This window comes from Raphanus sativus, chromosome 9 (genome assembly GCF_000801105.2).
Source record: "Raphanus sativus cultivar WK10039 chromosome 9, ASM80110v3, whole genome shotgun sequence".
NCBI lineage: Eukaryota > Viridiplantae > Streptophyta > Magnoliopsida > Brassicales > Brassicaceae > Raphanus > Raphanus sativus.
In genome coordinates this window covers 19627928-19637360 of record NC_079519.1, presented here as the reverse complement: position 1 = coordinate 19637360, position 9433 = coordinate 19627928, and the positions used below count along the sequence as shown (strand labels likewise).

The 9433-nt window shown below is 32.5% G+C and overlaps 2 long non-coding RNA genes across 3 annotated transcripts; both read left to right on the top strand.

The window, feature by feature from the left end:
* The first annotated feature begins 659 nt into the window (after positions 1-659).
* LOC130499581 (uncharacterized) lies at positions 660-2472 on the top strand. 2 transcript variants are annotated; one of them, XR_008938456.1, is made up of 3 exons: positions 680-1244; positions 1328-1825; positions 2158-2472. It is a non-coding gene; the product is annotated as an uncharacterized LOC130499581 (long non-coding RNA). The 2 variants fall into 2 exon arrangements; XR_008938455.1 differs by having other exon boundaries at positions 660-1244; positions 1328-2472.
* A 2150-nt stretch (positions 2473-4622) lies between these two features.
* LOC108826873 (uncharacterized) lies at positions 4623-5901 on the top strand. The gene is made up of 3 exons (XR_001945558.2): positions 4623-4716; positions 4789-4857; positions 5484-5901. It is a non-coding gene; the product is annotated as an uncharacterized LOC108826873 (long non-coding RNA).
* Positions 5902-9433: the final 3532 nt, after the last annotated feature.

Genomic DNA, 9433 nt, shown 5'->3' with positions numbered 1-9433 from the left:
GTTTGAATTTTTCTTTATGAGTACTATAAGTTTAACCATTGTACTTGATTTATTTTTTAAAAAATCAATTTTGTTTTGAAAATTTATTTTTTTTTTGAAAATTTCAAATTTTTTTTTAAAAAATCACTTTTTGAAAAATTCAGTTTTTTTTTAAAATTTTAGTCAATTTACTGTTGAGTTTTTCTTTATGAGTACTATAAATTTAACAATTGTACTTGGTTTATTTTTTAAAACTTCAATTTTTTTTTGAAAAATTCATTTTTTTGAAAAAATCATTTTTTGAAAAATTCAATTTTTTTGAAAAATTCAACTTTTTTGAAAAATTCAATTTTTTTTGAAAAATTCAATTTTTTTTGAAAAATTCAATTTTTTTTGAAAAATTCAATTTCTTAAAATTCATTTTCTTGAAAAATTCATTTTTTTAATTTCATAAAATTCAATCTTACTTGATTTTTTATTTAAAAATTAGTTTTTAAATTTAGAAAATTCATAAAAGTTATTTGAATATATTTTAGTTTTTAATAACAATTTCTTAAAATATTACGATTCTTTTCTAAAAAATATTTATTTTCTCCTTTTTTATTTCATTTTATGATTTTATCTACTTAGTTATTTTGTAATTAGAAAACTAACATCTTATACAATAAAGTTGTCTTTTCTTCCACCTCCTTGCGCCACGTCATCATGGAAGGAGGGGCTTCTTTGGACACGTGTCACATTTCAATTCTTCATTCGCAAAACCGATCTGTTTTCGTTTATACCAAATCATGTTCTATATCTGGGCTTTTATCATGCTATTCTGTTCAGGCCCAATGTATTGTGGGTTTGAAGACAGTATGAACCTCAACTTAGAGATCAACGCCGTCGTTTTCCAAGCCGCCCCCATGAGCTTCCTGTAACGCTTTCAGTTTTAATTTACTTGCTCCTTTAATCCAAGAATTTACATTGTTCATCCCAAGCCTTTTAATCTAGCTATGCATCTCTTCATACGTAACGGCAAAAGCTCTCTTATAAATTTGTATGCTTTACGCGATGAGCAGCACCGTCTATACGAAATCGAGAAGGGGATTCCTTGCTAACCAACTCCAACAATAATGAATTCCTTCACCCTACTTACTGATTTGAAAGCTGGCTGCTATTGAAACACAGGCGAGGTCCGTTTTGGAGGTTTTTGGTGGCTAGGAATGCGAAGAAAGGCAGCGATCTGATGGGTTTTGGTTGACATGCTACTCATTTACGAGAAGGTAACCGCTGCCGTATTCTATTAACCCTTTCGACGATACCTGTTATTCCGACTGTGTAATATCTATTTACTTGTCTTGAACAGTCCAACACTTATGCAAGGATCCATTGAAGCCTCTGTTTCTGAAAGGTTAAGAGCTCACATGCTATGTTTTCCTCTCGGCTCAAACAGCCGCCGACGGACCGGGTTGAGATGGGCGATGGAGGTTGGGTGGTGAAAAGAACATGACGTAATTTGCTAGACTACAAATATTTCCTTATAACTCAACTCATATGGATTTTAGTCTGCAATTACTTCAGCTCTAGATTTAATTTCTTATAATTGTCTATATTGATATTGGGTTAGAGTTCGGTCACAATAAAACTGTTTAGCTGGTTTAATTGCTTATATTGCTGAGAAAGCTTTGGTAGCTCAGTTTATAGACATGAAAGATCTCTAAAAACATTAGTGCAAATCTTGAGGCTTGCATAGGGGAGATGTCAAATAGAGGAGCTTTACCAGACTGTGAGCAGAATGATAACTGAACACACAGAGATCAACTCTAAAAAATATTCTACAGTCAGCTGATAATTCCATTCAATGGTAATGGTTGAATAATATTTTAAACTCATTTTCATTGCCAAATATTTGTTTTTTTGTTAACACCTATCCATATGTTTACGAGGAGTTTATTACCTGTGACTCTGTGAGTACATAGATCAGGTATATATGCAAGGTCTCAAAGATATACTTTGGTTTCTGTTGGTAGTGCATATTGGAGGCAAATGTCATATTGAAGTTCCATAAGCTTCATTCGGTTTTAGATACAAGCTGTGATGGCACAATAGTTATCTTGCCTATTAATTCTTTTGCAAAGAGAGATGTCCGTTACCGGATTTATTCATGTAAGCATAAACCTTGAACTCTGTTTGCAGGCTTAGTCTTCATGTTTTTGCTCCAAGTTCGTAGGGACAGATGGTAAATGCTATGGTCGGGTCAGATAGACAACGATTTGGAAGATAACCTTTTCAAGCTCACACATTTCTCACACATCTCGAACATGTAAGCGATGGAGAGAGTGAGATGGAGCATGATACGGAAAGTGAGGTGAGAGATGGCAAAAGCTATTTCTGCAGTGAAAACTGTCACAAGAGAGGTCGAAAGTCTCTAGGACATGCTGAGTTTATAAGAGCTGTAATATTTTTGTTTGGTTTTGAAGAAAAGATGAATGAAAGATTGTTTTAAGTTGATTCTGGTTTGCAAAAATTAGTAGCGGGGAGGACTCTGACATTAGTTTTAAGAATAAATTGTGTTTGAGAGCTGCAATCTTTCAGGAGTTTGAAAGTTGCTGTGGATGAGTCTGACTTTACTGCAAAGCTTCTTAAGAATCAGTTGCTCAAATTTGATGACATCATGGCAGAAAGATAAGCTTGAGTACAAGAAGTTTCAAACTTGATTGCAACAAGAATTGTCTACATGCAAGAACAATATTGGGCATTGTGTAGCTTAAATGTAGATGGTAAACTATATGCATGTCTGACCCAAAAATGTTTGATGTTTAGATATACATTGCATATCCTGAATACAAAGAACCAGAAAAGTTAAAAAAAATAAATTCATCAACCGGTAGTTAATACTCGATAAATTAATAACACGTTAAATTAATAAGTTTCTTTGATTCCGACTATTAATAAATTTATTCGGCACCAGGTTGGGCCCGTTCAAAATATGAGACAAATTGATAAAATAATAAGATAAAATTTTTGTAGAAAATCTTATGTAAATATATAATCCCACAAAAATTATAAATTAGTAATTTTTATATATAAATATAAACAAAACATTATATTATTTGTTTTATATTCAAAATGAAATTTATCTCTATTTTGTCTTAACACTTCAATATATTTTGATAGTATTTAGTAAAATTATTTCTAAAACTATATTTAAATTCTATGAAACATATTTCGTATAGACCAAATAGTATGACAAAAACAATATAACACTTGAGTTTCTAAAATTTAATTGATATATATACAAAAATAAAATATTCTTTTATTTTATAAAGAGTTATATTCTAAAAATATAAAAATCTAAAAAATGAAACTTTTTGTAAATTAATAACTCTATAGATAAATAAAATTTCATAGTTTTCACGTTTTGGTTTATAAAGATTTTACTGTACATATATGAAAGTCACTGAAGTTTAAATTATAATATAAAATTATAATCAAAAGAATATCAAATAAAATTAAAATTTGTTGACTAAAAGCATTAAGTTATGTCGGGAATAAGTATATTGTATATTTGTGATAAAACAATTTCCGCCACATAAATGATTACAAATCTAAATAAATTAAGTTATGAAATATAACATCATATATACCTTTAAACAGTTATATAATTTTATAACATTTAATGTCCAAAAAACATAAAGGTTTGAGAAGAAATACTCATCAAATGGTAGATGGGACACAACATATGAGATAACAAAAATATATTTCGGACCAAAACATTTTAGGTTACAATGATAAAAGGTTATTCCAAATAATAAAGCAAAAATGGAATAAAAACTTAATAAATATACCTCAAGAATGAAATTATATCTAAGATTGAAGAAAAATAATTTATATTTTTAGTTACTCTTAAAAATGTAAATCAACGACATAAAATATTTACTCACGGCTGTGAAAAGCATAATGGCTAGAAACTAAATAAAATAACATCAATGACAAACAACAGAATGACAAACAACAAGTCAGTATACTCTATAAAATGAATTAAAAAAAAATTGTCATTGAAATAACAAGATTTAAATTTAACAACACTCGCTACTTAAACTCAACATTTAACCTTCCCAAGTTTATTCATGCTTTTTTTTATAAACTTTATCGGCTGATCTGGTCTGCTCCGAGAAGAATACACTTAAACATGCTTTCATATTCGAGCTTTCATTTGTAGTTGATCTGTTACTAATTACACTTAAACTTACTGATTCTACTGACAAATCATTGTTTTTTCCCCCAAAATCCCATTATTTCTAACATCACTAGATTGGTTTATATTAACCAAATAAAGACATCACTATATGACCTGAAATAACTAAAACATATATTATGAGACTAAATGTTTAATAGTAAATTTATGACTCGATGTAAAATTAAATATGAATCATTATAAAATTCGAAAATATATATGAATTATTATATTTTACAAAATTAAAAACTCCGCGCGAAGCGCGGACCAACCACTAGTATCATCATATTTTACTTGTTAGCGAACAGTTCGGGTCATCTTTATGACTTGACAAACATGGAAGCCAAGTTAATTTATTTTTTGGTTGATAAAAATGTCAAGTTGAAGGTTTGAAGTGCAGTAAGTGCTAATTTGAAGGTTTTTACGTGATTTTCCCCAAAATTAGTAAACAGTGTCATTTTTATTTTTTCTCCATCTCTCTTGGTAAGACCTTGGTAGCTCCAAATCGAGAGAAAGAGGTATGATTACATACATCTTCTTTAGAAATATACTTTTTGGGTTTAATAATCGAATATTTTGTCATTTTTCAGTGAAGAGTTCAATAAACTTACTCTTTTCCATGAGCTTGATCGCTGACTTGCCTTCACACTTCCGATGAGGTATATGTTTAAGATTAACGAAAAGTGTTGTTTGATTTGGTGTATTCTTCAGTAACGATTACACCCGTTCGATTAACAAAAAGTTTTTAGTGATTAAACCCATTTGATTTGGTGATTTAGTGTATTGTTTAGTGAAGATTAAACCCATTTGATTTTGTGTATTCTTTTGCACTTGTGATACTTTCATCCTCCTGTAGTGATTAAGATTAAACCCATTTGAATGTTAGTGATGAAGAGCTATTGCACAAATCATGTTAAGTTTTAAGTCTACCTTAAGCACTCATGCTTATGTCTTGTTATGATTTTGTTGTGTAATCAGTAAAGTTAAATCTGTGTGTATTTTGATGTGCTTCAACGTTATAAGCCTCCTAAAATGTGGGTTTTTGATGTGCTTCAACATTACTACTGTTTTTTTTGTCATGTCTTTTATGTAATTTGATCATGTTCTTGTTTCAATTTAGTTTACTTTTATCAATAAGATGATGCTAATCTGCTCTTTAATTTTGTCAAAGTCGAGTCTCTTCTGCGGCCGAGCCTTATTATGGTTCATAACACTTTGAAATGATTGCTATTTAGTCTATTTTTTGGATCATGAACATAATTGTATTTAGTCTCTTCTGTTGCAGCATGGACTCGCGAACACTATAAAAATAGCAGCTCTGGATGTAGAAATTAATATATGGAAGTGGAGAATAAAGGACATTCAACAACAAGATCTAAGTGTCACTCAACCTGATATATCCTTTAGACAAGAGCTAGACGAGCTCCACAAGCTAGAAGTCCTCTACAAGCTAGACATCCTAAAGAAAACCTACAAGCTTTACATCAGTACGGGTAGATCCAGATGGTAAAAAATGGCTACATGCCACTATGGTGGTATAAAGTTGGAGATAGATAAGAGTTATGGAACGTCAATATTGATACCACTTGCACATTTGTCCAGAAAAGTCAGAAAATGAAGATAGATATGCATATGATCACAAAGTTGATTGGGAATAATTTCTTAGATCATAACTTATCATAGCTCTTGGGGTTAAAAACGGTCACGACGGAATTAAACCTGAATGTCGCCAAAAAAAAATTTACAAAGAAGTAATTTTCGTAAAAATTACTGAAAAGAATTTTTACGATAATTTTTTGGAAAGACTTATCCGCAAACAACAAGGCAAGCACCGATCGTCCGAAAACATGCTCGAAGGGAACAACACGCGAACCATTTGACGTACGTCGAGCAATCGGGCAGTCGAGCACTCAACGTAAGTCGAACACTCAACGTACGTCGAACGACTGAGCAGTCAAGCACTAAACATACGTCAAGCGACCGGGCAGTCAAGCACTCGACGTACGTTTAGCGACTGAGCAGTCGAGCACTCGCCATACGTCGAGCGACCGAGCAGTCGAGCAGTCGACGTACGTTGAGAGACGACCGAGCAGTCGAGCACTCGACGTACGTTGAGAGACGATCGAGCAGTCGAGCACTCGACGTACGTCGACCGGTCGAGCAACAAGGCCGGTCGGCGCATCACCACCGGTCGACGTATGTCGGCCTGTTGACTCACATGAGCCGGTCGACGTACGTCGACCAATCCGTCCCGAAACGACATACAATCTCCTACAAACTACGCAAGTCCGTGCATTCTCGCCTAGTCTTCAGTACAATCTCCTACAAACCACAGTTGTACTTCCACTTACCTTATCTCGATCAGAGTTACCGTCGAGACTTTACGATGAAAACCGCGAAGGATCTATTTTACGGAAAATTGTAATAAACGAGATAAGTTGCAATACGATCCCACAAGGCCTTAAACGAGACTAAGAGTCCACTACGATTTTACCAAAGAATAGCCCATCAATACTATGACGGTTTACACATTATCCTCAGGAGAAGATAAATGTTAAGTTTCCGTAGATAAATATCAAGTTTCCGAAGAAAATCATGAAGATCGAGAAAAATAGAATATTTCTGCAAGATGTCAAAGTCGGCCTAAGGGCATATCAGGAAAGCATAAACCGATCTTGTTGCGAGTATATAAGGAGCTTTAGGCGAGAGGCACAAGGAGAAAACTTTTTCACAGCAAATTTAGAACTTAGGGCATTTAGGTAACTTTCTGTTTTTGTTATACGAGATGCGACTCAATTAGGTTCTGCAGTCTTAGGTTATTAGAACTAGGGATCTCGCCGACAGCTCTTGTAGCCAAGGCTTCTACCTTGTTGTAACGCTCATACACAGATTCAGAATAGAACACTTTTTACTCTTTTTTATGATTTCTTATATTTTTCTTGTCTTTACTTTCGTGTTCTAATTGTTTTGAGTGTGGGTTAACAGATATCCGGAATCTCTGAGAAATTAGGGTTTTTCTAATTTTCTTAATTTAAATGGAAATTAGCAAATTTTGGTTCCCACAATGGCCTTCCTTTTCGCTTTGTAGAATATGAAAAGGTTAAGGAAGGAGATAAATTTCTCAATCTAGATTGTGAGCCTATATGCAGACAAACAACAAGTGCTGATGTCTATAAAAGATATAAAGTAGAAAAGCTACTTAAAAGATGTGTTTTCAAATTACCAAGATCAAGTGTCCTTTACTTCTGATTTATGGACATCCCGTAGCCAAGTGAGGAGTTGTATCTGCTTAACAGTTCATTATATTGATGATAAATGGAAGTTACACACTCAAATGTTGGCACTTTGCAATCTCATACCTCCTCATAGTGGCGAAGCAAAATCTAAGAATTTCTTTTGATATCTTAAGGATTAAGTGTTAGATAGAAAATTATTTTTTTGTCACCTTTGATAATGGTTCTGGTAATGATAATATGCAAAAGATCCTTACACGTCGTATGCATAGTGGAAATGGGTTATTGTGTAATGGAAAATTTCTCCATTTAAGATGTTGCGCACACATCCATAATTGTAATGATGATGATACAAGGGTAATGGCTGTAGATCTGCAAAGGAAATTTGCAAAATATTTGGATGAATATAGTGTTTTTAGCTATGACAGAAATATTAGATTCGAGGAATAAGCCGCAGATTCTTAAGGAAATTTATAATAAGCTGGATCGTAGAACTTCTGAGAAAAGGGTTGAAATCGTGAAGAGAAACCTGGAGTCACTTTATAAAGAATACTAGTATGATCACTCCGTGCTACACGCAGTCAGTTTCAGCTGGCATTTTTTTATATTGTTTCATCAAACTAAAACAGTGGATAAAATGAACACCAAATTAGAAATTCTGCATCAAAATCGGTTAGAAGAAATTTTTGTGTTGGTGTTTTTTTCTATAGTTTATGTGTTAAATGTTTACATGCATCACTTTTACTTTTTATGAAGTGTTAGTTTTAGTGTTATGTTTATGCTTAAGTGCAGCATTTCTATTTAAACTATAGCAAATGTAAATAGCCAATTTGTATATATTAGATTCATGTATACTTACTGTCACCTCTATTGATGAAAACACTTTGAAAATTTCTTGCTAAAGAATCAGACTTTGAAACATGAGTATACTTGAGTATATCTTCAACCTGAATCATGCAAAAATAATTGGAGATTATTAAATTGAGAAGAGAAAATGAATCAGAATAAATGCAGGTTCAAAAAGCATATATTGTACGAATTTTTTTTCTACTCAGAAAAAGTTAAAGAAGAAGAAACAATAGAAAATAAAAGAGAGACGAAGTTAGTTGCTTACAAGTTATATAAAAAGCTCATGGCATGACCGGAAGTAAGTTATATATGACATGATCCATCTTTGAAATCTGAACGTGATATGAGAAAATTTTATAGGGATTTAGGTTTTTACTCAATTGTTTTTGATATCTTTGTGTGTAAAATAAATAAATATGTGTCATATTATTAGTGGTCAAGTGACTTGTGTTTTAGTATATAAAAGATTGCTCCAAGTCTTCAGAATTTTTTGTTTTTCATATTTTCAACAAGACAAACTCCACATGAGCTTCTTACATAATCACCTCTTCAAGATCATTTAGATGATGTAAGTATCTTGTTTATTTTGATATCAAAATAATTGCGTCGATATCTCTGATGTTTTTGAATCTCTTTAATATAGGATCTACTTGAGCTCAAAACGTGCCTCTAATTTGGTTCAGAAAACGAAAAGACAAATATGGACATGTATTTGGCTGATACTAAGGTTCATATTACAGCTTTCTCAGACATGGAAGTTTTAGACTATATATTGGAAAGACAAACAACATAGGCATGGTGATTTAGCTTCTCGTACCTGTGATTTTCTCAGAATTCCAACTACTATTGTTGCTTCAGAATCTGCGTTTAGTGTTGGAGGTCGGGTTTTGAATTTTTCTAGAAACCATCTCCTCCTTAAAGGTGTACAATCATTAATTTGTACTCGGAACGGGCTACATGGCTTTGCTGAGTTTGAAGGTAAAGTTTGTATGTTTAGTTTGTAAGTTTCAGAAACAATTGATTGTGCACTAGTGTTGTATTGAGTTTAGCCTTTGATGTGAAGTCTTTAACTTGTAAGAGACATTGATGATTAATTAGAGTATGATAATGAATAAGCTAATAAGAAAGCAAGTAGCCCAGGAATTGAAGATTC